Consider the following 26,517-nt stretch of genomic DNA (forward strand, 5'->3'; position numbering starts at 1 on the left):
TATAAAAAACACAAACACACCGACCGGTCAAACAGATTTTTTGGCACCTCTTTGCGGCAGAGTAATTACGCGTCCAATACATTTCGCTGCGCACACTTAGGATAGCGGCTACATGAAAACAGCTGATTGGTTGTGCGACCCGCATTTAGTGTACCATTGCCCTTAACGCGCGAACAGATTCGGTCTAGGCTACCGAGATGTGCACTCGCCCGAGAGGAAATTTGGAAGCTGGGAACATCATGAAAACCGCGAAAGGCTAGTGTAAGGTGAGTGAATATCATTCTCTTGTGATTAATGCCTGAAAAAGTAGCGTATAAACATCTGCGATGATCGCGTGACGTTTACTGTTGCTTTTATTGATAGAGGAAACGCAAGAAAGTATGGAGATTGAAAGGCAGTGCATCTGAAAGACAGCTGGGCGGGGGGGGGGGGGGGGGTTTAAGCAAATTTTTTTTTTTTAATCGGTCATAACTATCTCCACATGTTGGCAAAGGGCACCGTGATAAATTCTCCCGGCGTGTTGCACAAATATTTCTGCGAGGTTTTAACTTACGCGGGAAAACGTTGTGGTGTTTTTTTTTTCTTTTAAGGTAGTGTTTACTTTTTCAGTGCTTTTTGGCTGCGATGATTTTTCTTGGCTTCCATCCACGACAATGAACCGGTAAATTTTCTACACAGGAGGGCACGAAAAAATGTTTTATCCTGTTTACTGATTTTATTTTTAAGGGTCATCAACTGGGCAGGAGCCACTGGAGGATGTGGACTGCAGAGCAGCGAACGAATGTGCATGGCAGCTGGCTAAAAACCGCAAGGGTTTCCTTTGTAGCTTCCTGCTACGGTCGGGTGTATGATAAATTTCTTTCCTTGCGTGCTTCCGCATAACTGATTTGCCGTATTCTTCCCTCAGTTGACTTTGTTTACCACTACCGCTTGAGGGTATTGCACAATCTCTGGGGACCAATGAAAAAAAAAAACTCAGTGTCCTTCCGCTCTGCGAAGAAAGATGACCAGGGAAGCTTTGTATGTGGGCCCCTTAATGGCGAACTGCACCTCCGCCGCAGGTCGGCCCGGCGTTGCACTATATTCGGGATAGGCCCACGTGTGGGGAGAGCTTAACGCCTGCTTCACCTCCGCCGTGGGTCGACCCGGCATTGCACTGTCTTCGGGATCGCCCCACGTGTGGGGAGTGCTTAACGCCTGCTTCGCCTCCACCGCGGGTCGGCCCATCATTGCAGTATCTCCGGGACCGGCCGACGTATTTGGAGTTTTTTTTTTTTTTTTTTGCTTACCTCGCCAACAACGACACAAAAATTTCCTTGGACGGTACGGGTATACAGCTTCGCTGTAGAAATCTGCATGCCCAGCCTGAAAGAGTGCGTCGACCCCAATACACAGTGCGTGGCATTGTCGGCAAACAGTATGTGATGAAAGCCAAAATATACATAGACTCGGCCTCGAACATTCACCAAACACGACATTTGAGAAAGAAAGCTGGATTCATGCCAAGGGTGAGGCCGTGTCTTCGAATTCCTTGTTTCAGTGTGCAGTAGCCTTTGCGATCTATACACAGGGATGCATTAAGAGAAGTGCCATGCCCTGCTAGAGCAGATATTCGCATTTATCGCTGTACCTGCATCCCTTGAAACCTTGTTGACGACCGTAACTTATCCGCTTGTTGAAGAAGCTCCCACTGGGAGATCCGGCATATGAGCACACAGCTAGCGTGCAGCAAAATTCTCTCTGTATTTGGAGGGGTTCATTTTCTGCACACAATGTACAGAATCAGGTTTCGCGTTACCTAGAGCCTCTCCAGATTTCTTTGTGGAAGTTAAGAAAAGTTGAGTATCTATTCTGTTCTGTAGAGGTTCAGGCTGATGGTTGGCAAAGTAGACGATGAACTCAACGCTTTCTTTTGTAGATTTTACTTCCCACTTGTTTATTTATTGCATGTTTTCGACATATCACATTGAAGAGCACGTTGCTGATTGATGAAACAAGATCAACCGGAACGTTCACAAGAGAAAAAAAAAATGTAGATCCCACGTGCGGCGGACGTTTTTTTAAGCGAAGCTTTCACTAAAGCTTCTGAAGAACGCTGTTCTTGTTTAACTACGATCTGAAATTAAACGGAACACGACCGTGTTGGACATGTGTTAGCCGCGAAATGCCAAGCCTAATAATAAGGTTGTGGTGCTCTGACATCTGGATCCCACTCATGATGCTGGAGAAATGCAGACGACTGAATGACAATGGTGTGACGATGACGGAATGACTGCGAAGGCGTGACGAAATGACGACGACGGCTTGTTTTCTGTGAAGTTCGCGTTGGCGTTGACGTACCGCCGGGGGGGGGGGGGGGGAGGCGCTTTCGTTCGCACTGAACTCGCTGCCGGTTTGCACTACATCTGGTACTGAACAATCGTGCAAGGCAGCTCCCCCCCCCCTCACGTATATATCCCAAAATATATCCGTCGCGATACCAGCCGCCGCAGACGCCGGCAGCAGCTGCACCAAACCCGGGAGGTTAGTCCACGGAAGCGTCGCTTTGAAAGGTGTCGGCGCGCCTCGACCGGCATTGTCGTGTTAATCGTTTATCGAACGCTTTTACCATCTCCGGCTCGTCAGCTGCGCATGTACGCAACGTTGCGCTTTCTTTGCCTCTGCATATCTTATGTATAGCCTTGGAAATGCAGCCTTGCAGACCGCTGCGCGTCTGGATCAGGGAGAATCTCGGCCACACGGGAACGCCACCAACGATCACTGCTGCTCCAGCCGTCTTATACTAGGGGGCGCGAGGTACTTAATAATATAACGATGACTTGTGGAACAGCGAGACTATTGCATACAAGGTTCTGTTTCAAATTTGTTAGTGTTTGCTTTACCGCCCTTTTAGAATATGGTTCGATAAAAAAGCTCCTCGATAAAAAAATGTCCCAGTCTAGATTCGACTGAATTCAGCTTCGAAAACGGCTTTAGGCGAGATCAGGTGGTTCTCGTCCTCCTGAGTCCTCCCAATTATAAAGCATCGTGGCACGGTTAAATATTACGAAGAGTAGCATGGAAACTCAGAAAGTCGCGCTTTGGTCGGCGTGAAAGGTTCCTAGGACTACAAGCGGTTTTGTATTTTATTTCGGCCTGTAAACTGCTACCTGGGAAAATATACGGGCAGGATTCATCTACGACGACTATCCGAGTATGCGAATAGCCGAAAAGAGTCATGCATGAGGCTTGAACTGCAGCTAGGCTCCTCTCGTGCTTCTCTATGGACGCGCTGCGCTTCCTGGCGGCGCCTCCCTGAAGCCTGCGCATGCGCAGTGACGCATACACTACGCAGTTACTCAAGTTGGCATCAAAGGGGCCCATTGAAGAACGCCACATACCCAGTTGCAGATGCTCACGTCAAGATCCCACATTTTAGACTGTGAAATCGTCGGAAAGAACGGTGGTGCGATAACGCTAAGAACGCTATTGGCAACAATAAACGTTCGAGGTAGGTAACAGAAGGGTTTATGGAAACGGAGTTAAACGCCTAGACAGAGAAAGTTAGGATGTTAATGTGTCCGCCAATTCGAAGCGGTGTCCGTAGTTACCTCGCGAATCCAAGTTCAATTCATGCGGGCTTTAAATTATGCGTTCAAGTGAACTTCTGACGGATGTTAGGAAGTGGCAGCAAATGTCAATTCCGTTCTCAAAAAAAAAAATTGTCCATCCAATGGCGGAACGAAAAATGTGACGCAACAAAAACATAAACAAACACACTCTTGCACACTTTGACGTCTGAACCAATGCAACAGCGGCAAGATATCAGTTCGTAGAAAACTGCCACTCGTCCACCGCATGGTTCACCCTAACATATGTGAATGACGCCCCTCCTAACAAGAAGCAAAAAAAAAAAGAAACAAGGAGAGAGAGAAGAATACACTTTGTGAAACAGCTTTCAAATAAGTGCCATCCGGTAAAAGTTCATTTTATGGCTTAGCATTAAAAAGAAGGAAGAAGTGAATACGTATCTGACGTAGTTGATACAGAAAATATTGCCTCGGAAACAAAGTTAGAAACATTGCAAACACATTGACAAAGCAAAAAATAAAGAGGTTGATTTAGCCATTTAGTGTTTACGGATACCGCACAGTGCACTGAAAGGAAGTAAATCTGGACTGACGGTAAAAATGATACGAGCAGAGTGTCATTTCTACTTCTGGGACGCGAAAGCAAAGTCAGAAAACATGAGAGGCTTTGAAATAACGAAACAGCCGGAGTAAAAAAAAAGAACAGGAAAGAAAATTCCCTCGAGCTATTTAGCGCTAGTCTGAAGCGGAAGTGCTGAAGACGACTTCCGTCCACGGGAAGCTTTACGAGCGAGTGCCGCACCAGTTCTCCATTTTTTACGCGATCATCGACAAGCAAGATATAGCTGAGAGCTCGCTGGAAGGCCGTCGCATCGGAGATGAAACGTATAGTCAAAGTATAACACGATGTCACACACGCACACACAAAAGATAGAAAAAGAAATTGTCAACTTCGCGTAAGGTCGAAACAATCGCAGTGATAAGTTTTGCCGTAGCGCTTGAACTCCCTGGACAGTGCTCGCCTGTACGCCGGTGCGACCTGTTGGCGCCACGCCACAAGTAAGGCAACTGCATGCTGCTTCGCAGAACGAACAGCACTATAGGCTTTTCGTATACCGCTCTGCGTGACTCTTGAAAAACCTTTTTTACGGTCCCCTTTGAGTAAAGTAAACGTCCTTCTGCAAGAACATGTGCAGAAATCGGTAGGTGGGAGCTGCGGAGCTAGGGAAACGGAAGCAAGTTAGGTACGTCTGACGTATCTTTAGCTTGGCACGAGCGAAGATACTGCTCCAGGAGAGCAGGCCCGGTCTCTACTACTGCCCCTACTGCTCCCCCGGGAAAATCAGTGATGTTACTTTGAAGGTAGGGTTCCCTGTGAGTAATTGACCTAGGTAAACGTGCTCCTGCACAAACTCCAGAAGCTGACTGGCGATCATGAATTCTTGTTTCCTTGCCAGGCAGTTGAACATTACCCTTGTCTTCTGCACTTTAATCTTCATCCCAACTCTTGCACTTTCTCGATTAGGGTCTTCATTTATTTGTTCAGCTCAGTAATCATCTCCAGTAATGCTGAACAGGAGAATGTCACCTGCAAACCGAAGTTTCCTGAAACATTCACCATTGATGCTCACTCCTAAGCCTTCCCAGTCTAGTACCTTGAATACTTTTTCTGAAAAATGTAATGAATGACATATGAGAGAGTGTGTTTCCTTGCTTGACCCCTTTCTTTATAGGTAACTTTCTACTTGTCTTGTGGAGAATCAAGGCAGCTGTGAAATCTTTGTTGATATTTCATAAGATATTCCCCTATGCTTCCTGGGTTCCTTGATTTCGTAATGCCTGCATGACTGCTGGTGCCTCAACGGAATCAAATGCCTCTTCATAATGTATAGATTTCCCCACTAAATTTACAAAAGGGAGCTTTGGCGCTGCGATCGGTCAGCCACGGTGATAATGACTGTTAGTACACGGATTTTTGTAATCTTAGTGCCTGTGGCTTCGGACGTTCGTTGCGGCTTTGTTTACAAAGCTTTTCGTGCCTTTGTCGGCCAAAATTATGAAGCGTTGCTATCGGCAATCAGAGCTGAAACTTCGCCTATCAAGAGCAGCGCCGTAACGCACCGCCTAGCGATCGGAGGAAACAGATTTTAGTAGCGCGTGCTGCAATTTCGCGTCACCAAATTGACGGATAATTTTGAGGCCCATGTGTCCATCTCATCACCATACTAGGCACCCGCATGGGATAGTGTAGCAGGGCATACGCTTCCCGTAACACGTATGATAATGATAGGTCATAGACAGGGTTAAGTTATGGGGTTTTACGTACCAGAACCACTGTCCGCTTATGAGGGACGCCGTAGTGAAGGACTGCGGCAATTGCGACCACCTGGGGATGTTTAACGTGCACCTAAATCTAAGTACAGGGGTGTTTTCCCATTTCGCCCTATCGAAATGTGGCCGCCGGGGCCGGGATTTGATCCCGCGACCTCGTGCTCAGCAGCCCAACACCAGCCATAGACAGAGCTTAGCTGGATGCATGGGGCGAAAAAAAAAAAAAGAAAAACGCTAATGCTGCACGCGTCTGCTATCGTATAAACTGTTGCACCATTTTTGTGGTCTCGCAACCACATGCCGTCTACATATTTCACTTGATCATTAAAAGTGCCACAGCGCCTCCTGGCTAGTGCTGGTTCCCTGTACTTCAATGCGTATCATTATAGGACGAGCCATTCGAAAAACTCCGTGTGAAGCCACAACACCTTCCCCAATACAGGGTGAGCATGCGCAGTTTAAGGCCACTGTGTGCGCGGCTGGTATAGCTGCCATCCGGAGTACAGTCCCATCAGAACCATTAAATAGGCGCACCGGTACAGAACATTATACGAGCCCGTCCGCTTTCGTCGTTCCCCATGCGCCATACGTCAAAAAGGAGGCGTTAGACCTAGGCGAAAGATGCCTAAGGAGAGGAGGAGGAGACAAAGGAGAGGAAAGACAGGGAGGTTAGCCAGTGTAAGTACCGGCTGGCTACCCTGTGCTGGGGAAAGGGGTAAAGGGAATAAAAGGAGAAAGAAGAAGAGGGAAAAAAATGGAAAAAAAAAGAGAAAATTCACACAGTAACGCGAAACTACGCGCTACAACGTTCAAAGGCGGTCGCACAATTCGCAGTTCCTTAAAAACTTCAACAGAGCCCTTAAGGCCTTCAGTGCCGAAGCCCGTCTGGACCAATGTCCTAGAGCTTTTTCCTCTGTAAAGGGGCGATTGTCCAGTTTTGCGAGAGCGGTCACGAGCACTTTTCTTCGCACTGCGTAACGGGGACAGTCACATAGGAGGTGTTGAATCGTCTCCTCGCAGCCGCAGGTGTCACAAGTAGGGCTGTCGGCCATGCCAATGCGGAATGAATATGAGTTCGTGAATGCCACGCCGAGCCACAGGCGGCACAGAAGTGTTGCTTCCGCTCGTGGCAACCCTGGTGGTAGGCGGAGTTGCAGACGTGGATCCAATTGGTGGAGACGTGCGTTCGTGAAATCACTGGTGTTCCACAGATTCTGCGTAAGCTCGCGGGCGAGGGAGCGAAGACTTGTGGCTGCGTCTGTTCTTGACAGCGGTATGGGTATAATCTGGGCACCATCATGAGCCGACCGGGCAGCGTCATCCGCACTGTCATTTCCTGAAATTCCACAGTGTCCCGGTATCCACTGGTAGATGATGTTGTGTCCCTTGTTGATTGCGTGATGGTGGAGCAGTCGGATGTCTGCGACTAGGTGCTCATTTGGTCCATGGTTGAAAGGAGACATCAGACACTGAAGAGCTGCCTTTGAGTCACATAAGATGGACCATGAATGTGATGATTTGTGAACTATAAACTCCAGAGCAGCACGGATAGCTGCGAGTTCTGCAGCCGTCGATGACGTAATGTGAGATGTCTTGAACTTGAGGGTGACGCACTCTGCGGGAATCACCACTGCTCCAGCAGAACTATTAGAGGATACAGAACCGTCTGTGTAAACATGGATGCGTCCTCTGTGCTGTTCATGTAGCACTGAAAGCACGGTTTGTTTGAGGGCGAAAGTGGACATCTCCGTTTTCCTTTTGATACCGGGAATAGCAAGAAGAGCCTGGAGTGGATGGAGGCACCACAGCGGTTGAGGTGGTCGTGCTGCAGGCGTGAAGTTTGATGGTAAAATTCCATGGTTGGCGGCAATAATCTTGCTAAACGCTGAACGAGGTCGAGCGGCAGGAAGGGAGGCGAGATGATGCGATGGAAGGCGGGCGAAGTGCCTGATATCCATCCTTAAAGTGTCGACTTGAAGATACGTGTTGATGGGGTGGTCATGCGCGATGGCTATTGTTGCAGCCGTGGACGCACATCTGGGAAGACCAAGGCAAATTCGCAGAGCTTGCGCTTGTACAGATTGGAGGGCACGGAGGTTGGTCTTGCCGGTCCCACCCAGTACAGGTAAGCTATAGCGCAGGAGACCGAGGAACAGTGCGTTATAGAGTTGGAGCATCGCACTCACAGACGCACCCCATGACTTGCCCGCAAGAAATCTGAGCACGTGGGTTATCATGACTAATTTCCTTTTTAGGTAGGATATTTGAGGACTCCAGGAAAGGTCGCGATCTATTATCACTCCTAGAAACCGGTGCGTCTTCTCGTAGGCAATTGGCTGTCCATTAATTCTTATAACGTACGGTTTCATTGCTTTACTAAAACAGGGATAGCAATAAGTATGAAGCACCTTGGAAAACACCAGACCAGACAGGATGGAATGCGACTAAAGGAGAGGTGCCATTCGTGCATTAATTACACATGCACGTGCAGCCGTAACCCCTCCGCTTTCTGTGACGGCCTTAACGCGTTGGTTACGCCGCGCCTGGCATCGAGCAAACAAATGAAGCGGAACCTTAATGAACAGGAACTGCCGAAGATATTTGTGGCATCATCTGGCGGGGCCCGGAATCTATACCTTCGGCAATATAAATATGTCCGCATCTCTACTTGTACTCCTGAAGCGTGTGCAAATAAGTAATGCGTACTGCCTCAGCGTAACCAGCACATACATCATTACATTGCCGCGCATAACGCATTCCACACCACGCCGAGCGCCATATAATGCTACGCATACTTTGGACGATTCCAAGGTATGGAACCTTCCCGGTCAGGGAAGGTCCATCTAATTTTTTTAAGCGCAGCAAGGCAACGCGACAGTACGCACATGCACATGTATCACGATTTGTTTCATTTTGAAGCAGCAACCTCAAAGCCGTTTTGAAGCCAGTATAGGAGTAAATTTATGCGGATCCATGTTATAACCATGGTTCCAATGCTGACCTGCACCTCCCTTGGACATTCACGCCAGAGTTGCTCCTTGTAATTTTTTGTAGGAAATTCTCCACTGCAGACGTCCGTGACGTCGACGAGGAGCGCCGTTGAAGTGAGTGGCTGAAATTGCTAGCAGCTTTACGTGCTTCGGGGGCTCTGTATTGGCGGGCTTTTTTTTTTTTTCCTTCTCGGCTTCTTGAACTTCTGTGGGTGTTTGAACGAGGGTTTCTGAAGGAAAGACCGTTGCCGCGACGACGTACGGGGAGGTGGCGAGGGAGTGAAATATTGAAGCTAGTAGAAAAACCAAACGATTTATTATGATAATCAATTCACGAGGCTCCATCGCTTTTACGCAATTAATGCTACATGCGCGGCAGGGATACGGGATAATTAGGAGAGCGATGTTGACCTGGGGCCCTTGCATATGTTAAGGCGTAATCGCTAATCGGTGCCTGCGAAAAATTGCCGGGGAGAGTGTTAACGAGCTACCGTCTAGCGATAAATATATATTTCTTTCTTTTTTCGCCGTCGTCATCGAAGAAGGGTCGGATGGGACAGGGGTTAAACCTTCTTTCCCCTTTCTCGCCCGAAGGAAAACTGGCGGACGAGTTTTCAATAAAGTTTATTCTCTCCCTCTCTTTCTTCGCCGCGCCATGCTCAGAATGCGTCTTCCTCAATGCCGCACAAATGTGCCGTGTTTCAACGAGAGAGAGAGAGAGAAAGACAACTTGCCCTTGCGCCATTAAAACCCATTAATCAATTAGCAAAAGAAAACAAAATAGCCGGAAAGTTAACCAGAATGGAAAATTCGGTTTGATGCTCTACACTGAGGAACAAAGGTGCAGTAGCAGGAAGAAGGACCTTTAATATTGCTGAGAACGTGGTCAACACCCCGTGCAACCCATGATAGTGATTTTCACACACAGGTAACAAAATATTGATGACAAACCTACGGCGATGACGGCACTATACATCTGAGGAAGAACTGAACATGAAATGGCCACAATATACCATATCTAGAGAGCAGAAACACGTGGTCACAGCTTGTACCACCGTGAACTGTCACTGGACAGGAATCCCGTACAGCACCATGAACACCAATTCAGACTCGAGTCCTTCGTTCAGGTATGCCATCATTAAGAAATAAACGTTGCCATGTCTTCGTCATCCACTGCTGCAATATGATTGCTCAAACGCATAAATTATAATTTCTTCTAGCCTCTTGATTACTCTGAGCTGGAACTGAAATGAACCCTGATAACAGTGATATCTTGCTTTGAGTGCTCCTATAAGGACAGATCTATAGAATTAAAGAGCTTCGCGCAGTGTGGGCCATGCAAACATGATGTAACGAGAGTCCACGTAAGTCTCAGCTGAAATGCTCGAAGTAATCCGCGACTTCCGATTCTATCCCACCGCGATCTGAGAAGCAGTAATTTGTGGCGCGTGCTGCTGTGGCCATGAAAGTGCGAACATATGTCGGGTCCCTTTTGAGTGCCGAAGTAGTCCGCAGAAAAAAAAAAAAAACACTTTGGCGAACATCGTTAACTAGGAATACCGGGCAAGGGCCCCCCTGTTGAACGTGGTAAACGTGTCGTTGCAGCAAGAAGCTCTGTATTTACGGCGCCCATGTATTCTCTAGTTGTAAAGGATAGGCTTTTTACATGGCGATTTACGTCAGGACTGCGAGTATTTTTGTGCAGACCTGCAGTCCGGGTGCAATTGAGGCACCGAGGCGAACCATGCATGGTACAACGTGTAATAGGTAGGTCAGTGACGAATGTTCACCCACCAAGAGCCGCAAGCAGCTATAGCTCCAGCCTGCTAGAGTTGTGTGCAGTGTGCAAGGACGTACGCATTGGCGACGAGTTGGTCACATAAGCATTGAAGGTTCCCTAAGCTGTGGGTGAAATCCTGAATGAAGAAGAGCGCTAAATGAAAACAGACATGAATTATTATTGAAGGTAAAGCCTTCGTGCTTGCGGAAGGTTTCTCCCGGGTTTTTTTTTTCTGAATAAACAGCAAAGAAGAAGCCGAGCACCGAATTCATGTAGAAGGTTAGGTTAGCCGTCCAGAACCATCGTGGTGTTTGTTCTATGCCATGAGTAGACTATCGCAGACAAAGTCTTGCTCGTTTCTTTGATGTCCTTGCGCATGAGACTGTCTTCATTGGGGAAATGTTTTTTTTTCTCTAAAGAAATTCTCAAGGACGTAAGAGACACTACCTTTATGTCGCCAGGATTAGATCGAATGTATAACATGTTGTGTTTTTACTGAGTAAGCCGCATTGTCCCTTCTTCATGCAGTGATATGAAAGAAATAACAAGCCACCTTTGCCACTACCAAACAAGCGGTTGCTTGTTTTCGCATCTTCTCAGACACATTGTGTATACATGTTTTAAATGAGCGGATAAATAGACAGTTCAAAATAATTAGTGTGACAAGTTGTAGCTGGCTCCATTTCCAGATGTGAAGGCGTGCCTGCATATCGCCAATAAAAGAATACACCGAAACGAATATCTGATGGCCTAAGCGGCTGCAGAATTCTTGCGCTCTTTAACTCTTTCCATACTGTGGCGAAAATAGATGCGTTTTTGTTGGTTACGCGACATCCTTTTTCTCTAGGGACCACTGCACTCAATATCTTATGTACTACAAAACCAAAAAGCGTAGTGAATGCACTTTTCACGCATAAAACTTTTATGAACGATGTATGTCACAAAAAATATAAGTTGTCCGAATGAGATAGCTGGGAAAAAGTGAACAAGTTTTGTCAATACATGTTTGTATCTGCTAAAAAGGAAATGTCACAAAAATTATGAGATATACAGGATGTATTGCCGTCTAAAAACGCACTATCTACGAAATATGCAAAAATGTTCACTTAACAGGTCGTCCACTACAAAAATTTAATTGCAAACACTACAGTTTGGCGTGCCATGCATGGAAGCAGTTGCTCGATGTAAAACATAGCGGAAACTTGCATATCTTGCAATAAACTCTTGTTTTCTGCTTAATTTTCCGGCCGTTGTAGCATTTCTTGCAGTTTCTATAAGTCGCCATCTCTGCAGGCTCTCAAGCACTCCAAGAGCCAACAAAGACGAGTTGAAAGAATAAATGAAACTAATCGGGCTGCGGCTGCCGTTGTCTCTGGCTCGTTTGCGCCGTCGTCGCTTTTAGAGTCAAAATTTCGACGAAAAGGCAGCATCCTCAGACTCACCATTTATTCTCGATGCATCGATAAAGACCAGCCGCAGACGCTGCAGAACCACGAGATCTGCAATCTTTCGAAGCGCGCACGCGCGCACCGGTTCCTCAGACGGCCATTTTGCTCTCTACTTTGACGATCGCGAAACTTCGGAGCGCGTCCGAAAACCACCGCCAAGCGAAAAAAAAAAAAAAGAAGCGGGCTGCTTAGAAAAGAAAAATATAGTTCTCCTCCATGTTCGATGGCGCGGTGTGTCCGTGAGCGGCCCAGAAGGCCTCGAATGCAGCCTTTCAAACCATCGATAGCGGGCTAACGATGCCCGATAGGCGCGGTAAGGAAGGAGTCCAGCCGCAAATAAGAAAAAAAGAAGCAGTAACAAAATTTTTGCAAGCAAGAAAATGAAACAATAAATATGAGGAAGAGACGTGCTTTTGCATACTCAAATGGACGACATCGACCAGCGATCGACCTCCGAGCTCTCCTAGGTCGGTCGGTCGGTCACGAACAATCGTCCGGAGAGCTAACACTTGAAAAAAAAAAGGAAAGAAAAATGAAGGGACGGAAGTGGTTCGTGTTGACGCCTTGTGCGATACAGGAAGTTAAAAAGAAGTAAGGACACCCCCTTCCCCGCGATCTAGGGCTGAAAAGACCTCGCTCCCGACTTCGAGAACGAATATGGCGTAGTTCTTTTCTCTCCAGGATCTTGCCTGTTCTGCTCGCCCTTGTTTGTGTACGCTTTGTTCGATTCCCAGAAAAACGCTTCGTTCGAGTCTCAGAAGAAAAAAAGGAAGGCCAGGAGGCTTCTTTTTTATTCCACCTCTCTCTATTTTGGCTGGTTCTCATTCCCCTCACTGCACTTGAAAAAGGAGCCACCAGCCGACGGGGAAAACGAAACAGATTGTGTTTGTTCCTCTCAATCGACTCGCGACAAACGTCCGCACAAAAATACGTTACAAAATAAAGACATAATGCTTGTGGCCGTCATAGTGTAAACGATGGACACTCGAGCGACGAAGAAAGAAAGTCCGGTGAGTGAATGCGAAAATGGGGACACCGCCAAAGCGCTCCGAAGAAAAGGTCCGAAGAGGGCACTCTCGAATGGAGAATGGATCTGTTGATTGAGTCCTCTGTGTCGCGACGGAGGATAATGGTGGGCGTCAACTGGCAGAAGCGGTAGGCCGTGCGCCAGTCTCGCCCGAGGATCATAATGGAACTGCGAAGAGCATCGAGGCCGGAAGCGATTGATTGCCCCCTAATGCTTGGAATTAGAGGAAAGGCACGACCCGTTGAAGCGACGGTTCAGGATGGAACAGGGGGTGGAAGTGAAGGTCAGTTAATCCCAGATAGCCCAAAGGATAATTTTTAATAAAGTTGTTTCGACACTTCGAAGCTCTTAAGATCGGGAAAGTTAGCGCGAAGGCTGTATTAGCGGTTTCTAAAGATATGCTGGATCATTTTTTCAGTCGTAGGTAGGTCGAGAAAGCAATTAATAATTAAATAATTACTAAACTAAATATTTCTTACTCAATAGCGTTTCATTGTATCTTTACGGCTGAGCTGTATATGTCTGCCCTCCAATATATTTTTCAATGTCGGTGCCTCTAAAACCCCTTAAACTTCGTAAAGTAGCGACACTCTCCTCCTCCGCCTTCACTCCTCCTCGTTTCTCCTCTCTTTCACGCTCCCTCCTCGACCGTGGCGCCGCCTACATTGCTCGAGCGTAGCAACGGCGCCAACAGCGCTCCTCGCCATTCCGCAGACGCCTCTTGAGCAGAAGTGGCGCTGATGCACGGCGCGAGGGCCCACGTGATGCTATTAGGCCAATAGCGACGCGGGGTCGGCCCGGGGCAGAGCACGCGAGGAGGAGGCGGCATTCTGCAAAGCGTAGCACTATTCTACGAAGTTTAAAGGGGCTTTAGGCGCCTCAAAACTCCCGCGCCCTCTATTAGGAGGCACAGAAAATCAGTAAGGAGTCTTCTGACACCTGGCGTAGGAAGATGAAAGCTAACAAACCATCCAATGCATAATTTCATGCAAGAATTACTAAAGGAAATTCGGGTGCTAGGGCCTACCGAAGCTGCAATTGGGGCGGTTCAGCCAGCGTGGGAATTGTGGGAAGTAAATGGATTTGCCTAAACTTCGTCCTCCAGTCTTTAAACAAAGCACCGCGTCATAAACATTGCTGAAATCACCCGCCGGCAGGATTCGAGCACAGGACCTCGAACACGGAAGCCCGACATTGAAACGATTACGCGACGGACGCTCGCGTGGACAAGCGGCATACAACGCTCCTATGAATTTCTTGCGGGCAAGCCAGCATCTTCGGACGCTTGGTGCGCTTCGCGTTTCATTTTGGATGCCTCTACAGGTTGAGCCGCTGTTAGTGGCGAGTGTGCGTGTTCTCAGAGTATTCTACGGACGCGGAAGGGAAAAACCCCAAAATAAGTAAGCTCTTAGACTCAGTGGTATGCTTTGCCATTTTCGAAGCTCCGCTGGTGGCCCACGTTCAGAGAGTGGAATGGCTGCGATTTTTTTTTTCTACAAGTGTGCATTCCACGGCAACAAATACAGCAAATAAGCTGTTGAGGCGAAGTATCGGCAAAAGAAGGGCTAGCAGGAGAGGCGCGAGCTCTGCTGCGTTCGAAAGAAAACAAGTCAGTCTTAAGCGTTAGCATTGCGGAAGTCGTGTTTTGGGTCGGTATTTCCTGTTCTTGAGGCATTACTATTCGTACACGTTAAATGATATTAGGGCTTTCTCGTGTTGGAGCAATCAAAAACACTCGCAATTGAACGCGCGTGTGGTATGAGAGGGTACCAGCAGGAAGTTAAAGAAGACACGCCTTTGGCATTCTTGGGTCATTTGATTTATTTATTTATTTATTTATTGATCGATTGATTGATTGATTGATTGATTGATTGATTGATTGATTGATTGATTGATCGATCGATCGATCGATTGATTGATTGATTCATTCATTCATTGATCAACCAATCGCCTCCCCAACACTGATCCGGCAAGAGGCGCAGTAGCACAGGGCTCCTGTTTGATTTTGTCCACCTGGAGCTTTCTTTTTTTGTTTAACGTGAAGATAAATCTTGTTACACGAGCGTTTTTTTTTTGTGTGTGTGTGTTTTTCGCTCTGTGGGAACAATTGACTCGAGCAGCCCCCGCAAATATAAATCTCGTTCCAGTTATGCTCCAGCTATAATGGGGAAAATTTTTGAAAGAATCTTCCGCCTAAGTGCAACGGTGTTCCGCATAATCTCACAATATGTACGAAAGGGAATTACATAAATTTCAACCTTTTAATGTTTACATAGGCATTAAAGCAGGTACAAGTGTGTGAAAACGTGATCCAGCTAATAGGCACGATTGTGTGAAACAATGTTCCGGTTAATGAACGCTATTTCACGGGAACAGAGTTCCAGACATTTATTCTTATCTGAATTTCAGAAGTAGAAAAAAAGCAAACTAATTCGGCTTCAAATTTGTTCTCCATAGTGTCTCTTGGAAGGGTTTGAACGCCATCAATCAAAGCTCCTTATTGCCTTGCAGCTGTTCAATATTGTTACTGCGGCGATTGCCCGTAACGCCTAAAATAACACATAGCCAATGTGAAAAGCGATAGCACTGTTTTGTGACTTGCAATGAATCACTGGTTTATTCCGTACTTTTTTTTACTCTTTCGGGCGTGATAACACGTAACAAAATCCGTGCTTGATCAGCTAGGCTCCATGGCCCGTAGCACTATAAATATGCGCTCATCTCTTTTTTCCTAGAAGCATGCAAAATCGAATGAACAGCCTCAACTTCTTTTTCGGTGCGATAGCGTTGACTCGTTCGACAAAGAACCGAGAACATCGTCGTGGTGCGTTCTTGGCAATTTTTCTTCGTGAGTAACTTGACAGTGTGTATTTGTTCCGTGTGCATATGATTTTTTGTGTTTCTGTATTTCGTGCAACTTCTGCCTTGCGGACGCGACCTATATTTTGCGCTCAGTTTGACAGTAATCTGCGCCTTTAAGAATTCTTCCTGTATATTGTAGATTTGTCTATACCGACGCTCAGCTTGCAACGACCAACGGCCAACAGTATTGGTAAGTACTAAAGAAAAAGATAAAGAAAGAGGAGGGGATGTCGGTACTCTGGAAACGAAAGGAAAAGAAAAAGAAATGAATGAGAAAGCCATACTTTGATGCCGTTGTTTACGAAGTGTAAGTGATCGAGAGCTGCAGGGACGTTTTGGCGCGGAAGTGGTCGAGGGTAAAGCGCCTACGCGAGGAACCGCCGCCTGTCCCTGGCGCGGGCGTCACGTGGTTCTTGCGTACGCCGTCAGTTGCACTCCGCAGGGTGAGGGTGAAAAACGATAACCTCGTTTACGTTTGAGGAAACAGGGCAGCCTAGAAAGCATGAAAGATCGTACAAACGGACAAAACAACGCTCGGCCGTTCAAACTCGACGCACTTTTACAAGGCTACATTAATCGGGGTTCTGCACGCATAACGAAAAGAAAACAACCAAAAAGAAGAAGAGAAATCTAGAAGCGCTTTTCGATGCACGCGATGCTCGCGTCACTTTTTCCACGGAAGAACTGACTCGTCGTATCTCATTACAAATTCATTGTTTGGTCGGTTGATTGGTGGGCTCATCCATTGGTCGATGAAACGCTATATTGATTGATGAATGGAAGCATGGAAAGATGACTAGAGAGATCGAAAGAAGTGAAGCAATCCTATGACGGCCTGCACATAGAAGTTGGACCAAGACAAGGGGCAGGGAGGGAAAAGAGAATAAAAAAAAATGCGATAGAACGAAATGGAGTCTGTGTTGGGCAGCTACTAAGTGCAGTTTTGTTACATATTCCGGTGCAGTCGACAGGATGCGATCCATGATGCGAGTAACCTTCTTCGTTCAGCCAGCCGAAGATAGCCTCGTCTTCACGAAGTACGCGTTGCCTGGAGACCCACCGGTCAATCTTCCCGTCGACGTGACGACAGTCGAGCTCGTGTCTATTGTTCTGCGGAAGGAATCTGTGTCTCTGGACGAACTCTTACAAACAGGGTACATGTAGATGAATCTTCAAGTCTCCCCTTTGAACCGCCTTGTGCTATCGCAAGCAGAGAAGTCGCATCGGAGCCAACTTATCATTCAGATCTCTCCTTTGCGCTTAAGGCGATTCAGCTTCAACAAAAGCAGTTTCCCAGCGAAATGAAACGATTCAGACTCTTATGAGTCTGAAAGCGTTCCTGCAGAGGTTCTCGAATTTGAACCCTTTCATGGTTTGTCGGGGAATCTAGAAGCTTGTATTGCGTTCTTTGAATACGCCTATAGACAAAACAGCTGGGACACAGACGAATGAAGAGTGAAGCGTATGCTCCCTTTTCTAAATGGCATCGCGAGAAAACGGCACGAGCTGTGTATCACAGGACATCAATGTGATGCATGGAGCACATGGAAGGAGAGCGTCATCTCGTCATTCCACGGCAGCCCGCTTGAGCGATGGGAACAAGTTATACTTTATCCCTACACTCTAAAAACAGTTGCACCCTTTGGAGTGTATATTTTCCACGGAACAATAATCGTCATCTGTCTTGCCCGCATTTCCTTTCTGTAACGCTGCGAGCCCGGTTGAGTTGAGTTGAGTTGAGTTGTTGTAGGCTACTGGTGGGATTAGCCTTGCAGTTGCTGCCGGCAATTACTCCACCGTAGCGACACTTAAAATAAATAAATCACATAATCAGACACAGACCTCCCAATTACAAATGGTCACTCCTCAGTTCACCATGTGGAAGCCAAATCCATGTCCTGTAGGTAATTTAACAGAAGGCGAGAGACCTCCTTCCTACAATATCGGTTCCCGCGCGGGAAAACAATGTCCTGAAGAGAGCTGTGAGGAAGTCCTGTGTTCTTGAGGGACCCGAATAACACCCTCCTTTCCGCGTTATACACAATACAGCACATTAGGTAATGTTCTATGTCACCGCACACACCACACGTTGAACATAATGGTGATAACGCCAGGCCAGTCTTATACTTCCACGCAGGGGTACGAGCAGAGCCCGTGCGAATGCGGAGCAGTAAGGTGGCTTGGTTTCTTTTGAGACCCTTGATCACACATGGCTTGTGAGGTGAGCTCCACAAAGAACTGAAGTGGCACGACACCGCTTCTCTGAAGAGTCTCTTGTCTTCTTGAGGCACTTTTCTCAAAGGATTCCCAGACAGCCCGGTACTTCCAAGTCACGAACGGCATGCGCGTTATCAGCATGACATAGCATTCCCGACAGGAAAGTAACGAGCGCAGCGTTTTCAAGAAAGGAAACGCAAGCAAGACAGGTGACGGTTATTCTTCCGTGGCAAATATACACCCCAAAGAGTGCAACTGTTTTTAGAGTGTACAGGTCTTGAGCGGGGGATGCTCGAGTATTTGTTCGGAAAGCGTCGACTACTTCAACTTTCAGAGCCGGAACTTCCACTAAAATATGTTATAACGCTGATAATACATGGCCTACCTCGGGAATTGCAACGAAAAATTGAAGCTGCATCACCAAAAACTATGGAGGCTTTGCTGGAGTCACTTCAAGAGATTGCCTGCCATTGGATGCAAAGGGCGACACAGACGCGTCGCAATGCCCAAGGGCATCCCGACGCGACTATGTTTTATGAATGGTTACCAAGAGGGAAATCACCATAGGTCGTTCCATACCGCGGAAACAGAGTCATTGCCTGAGGAACGCAGTTTGCCCAGATTGGAAAAAAACTAATAAATGAGGGTTCTTTAACCTGACCTATGACAAAAAAACGACACTGTTTGTTTCCTCCGAGTTTGTTACATACAGAACTTGAGGTTAATGGATAACATAAGAATACTTACGGACACAGCGGAGCTTTTTTAAAATTATGGGGTTTTACGTGCCAAAACCACGACCTGATTATGAGGCATGCTATAGTGGGGTACTCCGGGAATTATGGACCACCTGGGGTTCTTTAACATGCACCTAAGTCTAAATACACGGGTGGTTTCGCATTTCTTTCTGAATAATTGTTTTCGTCAGCAGTCTGTGACTGCTTCCGACTGTATAGATAATATATTGAATGGAAACCAGAATGAATTTCTTTCGTGAGTCGCTTCAGTGAGAAGGCCTTGCGTCGTGTAAAACACAGCGCGACTCGGAACTTGCTCGACTCAAGTTTCAGCCACATCTCTCGCCAACGATGATGAAGAACGGTGCAGGATAAGTTCGAACAAACACGGTATATGCGCAATCGAACACTCGCTGCTTGCACCATAGACGCTGTGTTTGCATTCCTCGCGTATATACGTCAAGGAGCAATCTCGCCCCGTTATTTTGTTATTCTTGGGTGCCCTCACACACGGGCGCCGCGGTGCTTTTGTATTTGAATGCTTCACCTGAATGCCCGCTTGCTTGATCGACCGATTTTGTCACGTTCAGGGCCCGTGTCCAGCGGTTCAGTCGGCACCATGATGACAGTAGTCGTCACCGCTTTGCAGCTTACACTCCCATGGTTAATTCTAGAAGATAAACATCGACACCCCAGAAAGTGGATGGAAAAACAGCGCCGCGGGAACTCAGTTGGTAAGAGCACCGCACGCGTGCTCGTGCCAGCGCGTGCTCGTGCCCCTCCTGCGTGCAGCTGTTTTTTTCATTCACTTTCGTTTTCATTAATTTATCGTTTCATTATTTATTTAGTAGGCGCAGGTAATTTCCCTTGTGCTGCCCTTGGTTTCTTTGTTGGCTTCTTATGATATGAAGAAAAATCAGGTATTTTATTACCAGACGGGTTTCCCATGTTTTTTAAAAGAAACAATCCTGTGTGGTGAGTCCAACCAATCCCCGCGGTGGCCAAGTGGCTTTTGGTGTTTAGCGGCTGATAAACGAGGTGGCGGGATCGAATCCCAGCTTCGGCGGTCCCATTACAGCGGAGTTGGATTGCAGAAACGCTTGCTTGCAAAAATTTGCCTTCTCCGTTTTCATTTCCGTTTTTTTCTGTATTAAGTATACGGAGCTTCTCCCCCCAAACAATAAGCATCACTCTTAATAAATTGGCCATTTCAGTTAAAGGAAAACTTACTTTTCCCCGTGTTTACCGTTGCTTCATTGTCTGGTTGCTTAGCACCGAGCAGGATGACGTTGACACGAGATATTAAAAAAAAAAAAAAGTGGCTCAACGAGGAGTTCCGTTTGCACCAACATTTCGGCAAGGGCCATTGTCTTCGTCAGGCCGTTGCAAGGAGAAGTTCCATTGTCGAAACCCTGGCGTCAGCGATGCGACTCGCTCGACACGTCTGACTAACTTCAGGTCTCCGTCAATGTTCATGTGACATTCCACGTCGCTTGAACTTATACGAAAAAAAACTCGCACATCTATGCACGTAAGGTGACAGTTGCTGTAGCATCCACAGTGCTGTCCAGAAGGTGCTCGCATTATCGCACAGCAAACGGGAAATGCGCCCCAGTTGGCCATTTCCTCTTCTGTCTCTCGGTTTTAACGCCGACAGCGGACGAGCAGAGGCTACTTGCTTTCGAAAGTAGGCGAGGGGAGTTAGGGGCTGGCACTGAATCTAGGAGCTGTATTACCTGTTAGACAGTTCAGCAGTGCACAGTCTGGCTGTCACGTTGCAGGTTCCGCGCCCATTAAGCGGGTGCTTTGGGACTCCGTAGTCGTTGTTACAATTGTAGCCTCTGCTGTTCCCCCGTCTCCGTTGGGCCTTCGGGACGGCCTGCGACCGGCGATAAGCTCGAGCTGTCCGTGAGCGCCGTTACGCGCGGGACTGCGGGCGTAACAGTGCAGAGAAAACTAACAGCCGCTGCTTCCACGGCTCAAGTGCCTCCGCCGCGATTCGGTCGTGTTGCCGTGCTCCAAGAAGTTGCAGCCGTAGTCAGAGAACGTTGAAAAAAAATCAACCGCAGTTATTATATGGATACATATATATATAACCCACGCGCATGCGAGGCGACGCACCTGCTTGGGCTTTCTGCTACTCACACGCAGGGCGTCCTTTTCTTCTTTAAAATTTTCTCCTGGTTCAAGAGCTCTGGCTCGGCAGTATGCACTCGGCGGGTTATTTTAACTTTGCTTACGGTCACTATAACAAAAGTACATGAACAACAACAACAACAAACCAAAGAACGCTGTTTTCACATTCCTAATTTGCGAATTTGCAAGTTGGCTACTCAGCGAGGTTGTAACGGTTTCGCGACAGAACTACGATTCTGCATATTAGAAGGAAAGCTGAAAATCGGCAAGAATGCAGTGGTTCCTCCGAGTACGTTTAGCGCGTCAGCAGAAGGCATTTGCAGCGCGCAAGCCCGCGTGACCGAGGACAACTATAATAACTCGCGATGCCGACACACGTCGCGACCCAGGCCTGCTGCCTCGCGTTGCCTGTTTAGCGGCATTTCGAAACACGTGACTATACGTGTTTCGAAACATCACTAGACTCCACTATACTCTCCGAGTCTGCGCGACATTCATATCCAGCGCAGCTTACCATTTGCGCACAGTGCGCGATGTGGCGCAGATCTTTAAGAGGGACCCAGCTCTGAACTCCACATTGCCGAAGGGGCATACCGGTATAGAACACAGCTCGTTGGAAACGTGTTTCAAAGCGAAGCTTTATTGGCGACTCCTCCCGAATGTTGCTGGTCGTGGCGCTGTCTTGCTGGATTAGGTATACCTACAAGGACAGCACTCGAATAACGAGTCGGCTTCTGTGTACAAACATCTGATCGTCATCTACAGGTGTGGCGGTGGCTGGTTCAGCTCGTTACGAAATCATGCCGTGAAGCAACATACGTACCTTAACCCTTTACTGCACAATTTTTTGTTTCCTCAAAATGTTTTTAATGGAGTTGCAGGGAAGGACAACAGTAGCTGTAATTCAATGGAAACTAAATTTAGCGAATTTCTGTGGTTTGAATTTGCAGAAAAAGGGTATGTTGCGTATTTGCAACAACGTGCAAATGAAGAAGTTGAAGGTGAAAGGTGGACTTAGTGCGATTCATACTTAGATCTTTATTTGTACGTGACAATCATTGGGGCACCTATGATTTAGTGTGGAACAAAAAGAAGCAATTGCACTTGCCTGTGCACCACAGGTGGTTTCCACACTTCGTGCACTACGTCGTGCCGATTCCCGTGCAGCCAGGAAGCAATGCAGCGATTCCGCGTTATTGCCAAAATTTAGAACATAGAAGCACAGACGGAAGGCTGTGCCCCCGTGACGACTAGACACAACAGCGTCGTCACGCTGCTTCCCAAAGAGGAAGGAAATTAGACGATGGAGAAAACATTTTGCACACGTATTGAATCGAAACGCATTTACACTCGTGGTTGTCTTCACTCCTGGAAAGGTCGCTGAGTTCACTATAAGCAGAAATTGCTCGACCATAAAAACGTTTGGGAGCCATTTCACTTTTCTGGAGAAAATAAACCATGTACGTATGGTTGCATTTGCCCAACATTGCAATGTTCCGTCGCCAGGAACAAACTGTTCCAAGATAACAATGTTCTTCTTAATCTACAGAGTCAGGAGGATGTGGAGCTTAGCGTAAGAATTTTGGGGGGGCTTTCTCTTACGGAGAAATACACTTACAATTGGCAAAACTTATCCGTGTCACAGCTCGCGGGCGCGCGCAGGCTCCGCCCTGTTTGTTTTGGTAGAAGATGCGAAGGAAGAGCACAGATGGCAGCACAAGGCGGCTCGGTTTTTAGACGAATGTTGCGGAACTGCAACAACGTGTGCAGGCAGCTCATCTCTAAAGGGACTTTGCGTCTGTGTTTAACGCCGTTCATCGGAATGTTGCGTAAAGGCAACATCGTCTCTGCGGCAGATGTATGACATTTAGCGCAGAATTGCCCTATTTAGAGCGACGCGTTCTATTCCATCTTGCTGCGGGTTCGGCGCGTCTATTTGGTCGGCTTCTTGCTAGGTAAGGTGGACGAATTGGTAGAAAAAAGCTGGGCGGATCCGGCAGATGACGTGTTGTCAAGCGGGCTCGACGGCAGAGGCAGCGTAATGCGTTGTCACGTGGTCCACGCACGTCTCGCTGACTTGCCGGGTACGCACGCGTAATCTATGTGCTGCATAACGCGTCGCAGAAGAGGTATAGTTCTATATATATATATATATATATATATATATATATATATATATATATATATATATATATATATATATATATATATATAACACACTTTCATCTAATCAACTTGTTAATTATCCTCAGCGCGTGTTGCAAATTGCAAATTGAAGCCGATGAGATTGCGAGGCGTATCCGCTTGGAACGAATTTCCAGAATGACGCCAATTTTGGAGATATGTGCTTTCAAACGTATGTTTTAACAAAACGCTCTTGTATGCATTGAAGCACAGAGATAACTGGAACGCCCATCGCTCAATTCCGGAAATATCTCAAAACCGCTTTTATATTGGAGATTTAGAAGCGGATACATCTTGCAAACTTACCGGCCAGAATTCGTAAATTACAGTATGTGAAGTAAAGTAATTAGGGACTAAATTAGCTAATTTTTGTTAATTAGTTGAGTATATGTTTCTATTCATTCTGCGAGAGCAGTCGACCTCTTCGAGTGACTCAGCTTAAAGATAATAATTATGCTATCTGCCACAGGCGATTGTTAAATATTCCGGAAAACTTAGAAATGATCATCCGTATAGCAAATATTCAACAGCTTGATTCACCTAGATTCTAACATGGGTGTTGTTCAACCCATAACTTGTTCTTCACTTCATGTCTGCGATTGTGCTCACGCTAGGGAGGTGGTCTGAGTACGACTTCTTAGCGGGGACTTATTGACGACGTGCGGTAAATAACGAACGTGCGTCAAATGCAGAAAAATTACTTTCGACCTTTTGTTTGCTGTCGCAGTAATATATATATATAGATACATAGATAGAACGGTAGTGATCCTTTGCTAAAATTTTCGCCGTATGCTATTATTTTTATGTCCACTTGTCCACTCGGTTCAGCGTTTACCCTAGTTTCGAAATTTCACAACGTATGTTTGGACGAGACTTTATAGACACAAGTACGCAAACGCCCACGCAGGAAGAATGCAAGATATAAGGACCCTCTCTAGCCTAGCGAGCCTTTACTACGGCGTTTGAGAGAGGAGCAGCGGAATTGCCTCTGAATTAGGCGCGTCGCCCACGCCGCTTCTTGTCGTGTGCTAGAGACGAAACAGGGAGAAAATGATGCGCTTCCTGTATTGTTTGCTCGAGGCTTCACACGCTTCCCGGAATGGGATTCCATGTTCTAAAACAAACGCGCAAGGAAGAAATCATCCGGATGCGTGGCAATCTCCCTTTTTCTTCAACCTTCGAAGGGCTTGACGACACATAGGAAGAATCGGCTGGGGAAACTGACGAAAAAAAAGAAATGTACCAGACGACTTCCCAGGAAGTCGTCTGCTGTAAGTTTTTTTATTTCAACAGACTAACATTACAGACGGCCTCCTGGGGAGTCGCCCCTAGTGTTAAAGTGACAAAGAAGAATATGAGATTAGTTTCTGTTGTTAACTTAGTTAATCGTTCTACATGTAGTTATCTCCATCTCGATCTATAATACCAGAGTGATCTTAACATATTTTTAAGCCCGGTCAGGCTTTCTTCGCCCCCAGCACTAATCGCCATCAACTTCGTGCACACTAACTCTGTCTAACACTGCGCGTTCACGATTGTCCCGTCAAGAACGCTGTTATGCTGGTGCACGCGTTGCCATTTGTCACCTGAAAATGCTGGAGTGCAGCGTTTAAATAATAAATACGCACGGAAGGTAGATGGCGGTTATCGTTGCGGGACAGAGATAAACTGTGACCGCCGCACAATTTTTCAGAATTTCTTACCGGGAAGAAAGATAAGTAAGAAAAGAGAAATGAAAGACCGGCGACGACGTTGCCCTGAACTTTCACGCCTGCTGGAAATGGCACGTCATCAATTTTTGAAAGTCTCTACTAGGTTCTTTCGAATTGCTTATTAGTGTATAATGGGACTAAGACCGAGGAAGAAGACCTGCGGCTGGTGGTAGTATGATGGCATGCGCTGATGGAGTATTTACATAACCAGTCTGGCGTCTTCGAGCTGGGGATCGCTGATCGACGCTGAAGTAGTCTACAAGTGCCTAAGCGACTTTGGCCAATTAAGTCAGCATCTTTCACTGTGATGCGTAACGACGTATGCGCTTTTCCTTCACGACAAGACGCTTTGACAGAATGCCTCCTGTTGCTGCATCGGCGTTTGTCTTCTGTTCGCGACAGCAGACGATGGCGTGTGGTCGCGCTCGTGATTTGCATTCGCCCACGCGGATTTCGTAGCACCAGAATGATTATAGATGAGAGAAGACCGCATGCCAAAAAAAGCGCATTTCCGGGACGTCTTTTCGTGACTCGTTTGCTTGTCCGGCGGCCGTAAGAAGCCATCGAAAATCCCGACCTGCTTTGGCGAGAGCCCCTTTTTACGACCAAGCTCGTAAAACAGGAAATGGACGATCGTCTCCGATATTAGGACAAGCTTCATTTCTTCCGCTCTTGTGCCCTCTGCGGCATAAGTTCAGCAAGTTATTTTCTCCGGTGTCTAGTGGTCACCATACTAACTACCTACGGCGTAGATGTGCGTTGGGCTCGCATATCAGCGAAGGCGGCCTCAATCATTTTCGTGCTGTTATTTCAGTAGAACGTTCTCCGCTCCTCCCTATACGCAATAACATTTATAGAATACCAAGATGCTGGAGACGCAGACGTCAATGGCAGCGCAGATGGCACCAACTCTTGACATCGGGTACAATCAGACTGCAGAAAGCTACCATTAGGATCACAGGCGATGAGCAAATTAAAGCATGGTGTCGGGGGGTCAGCGGCGACACGTTCATGTATAGGAGATTCAGGCACAAGGCAAACTAATAAAAGACACAAACAAAGGCAAAATGATTCTCAGTCCGTGTCTTAATTTGCGCCTCAATCTACTTCTAGTCATTTACCAATTAGCCAGCGAGTAGACGTTGCATTCATGAATGTGTAGTGGATCTTCTTTTTGTTTTCTTTCGGCTAGACAATGAACATCACAATAACATTACTGTGGTTTTGTGGTTAAAAAACCCACGAGAAGATGTCGTCTCCATCGCCAGTGCTGAATGTGCTGGGAGAGTTTTCAGGTATTTGTACAGGAATAACATTGATTCGCAGTGGAGGAAGACAACCAGGAAGCTTACGAGCAAGTATGCGACTAGTATGGTGATCAACGTGGCATCAAATAAGATCAAGTGTAAAGTCAGAGAGGCTGAGATAATCTCATGCGTGGCGGCAATGGAAAAGAAACCTGCTATGAGTAACTACTTAAGAGGAAAAAACGAAATCAGTAAAGAAACAATTTATGATAACTCA

The sequence above is a fragment of the Dermacentor variabilis genome, chromosome 9 (genome assembly GCF_050947875.1).
Source record: "Dermacentor variabilis isolate Ectoservices chromosome 9, ASM5094787v1, whole genome shotgun sequence".
NCBI lineage: Eukaryota > Metazoa > Arthropoda > Arachnida > Ixodida > Ixodidae > Dermacentor > Dermacentor variabilis.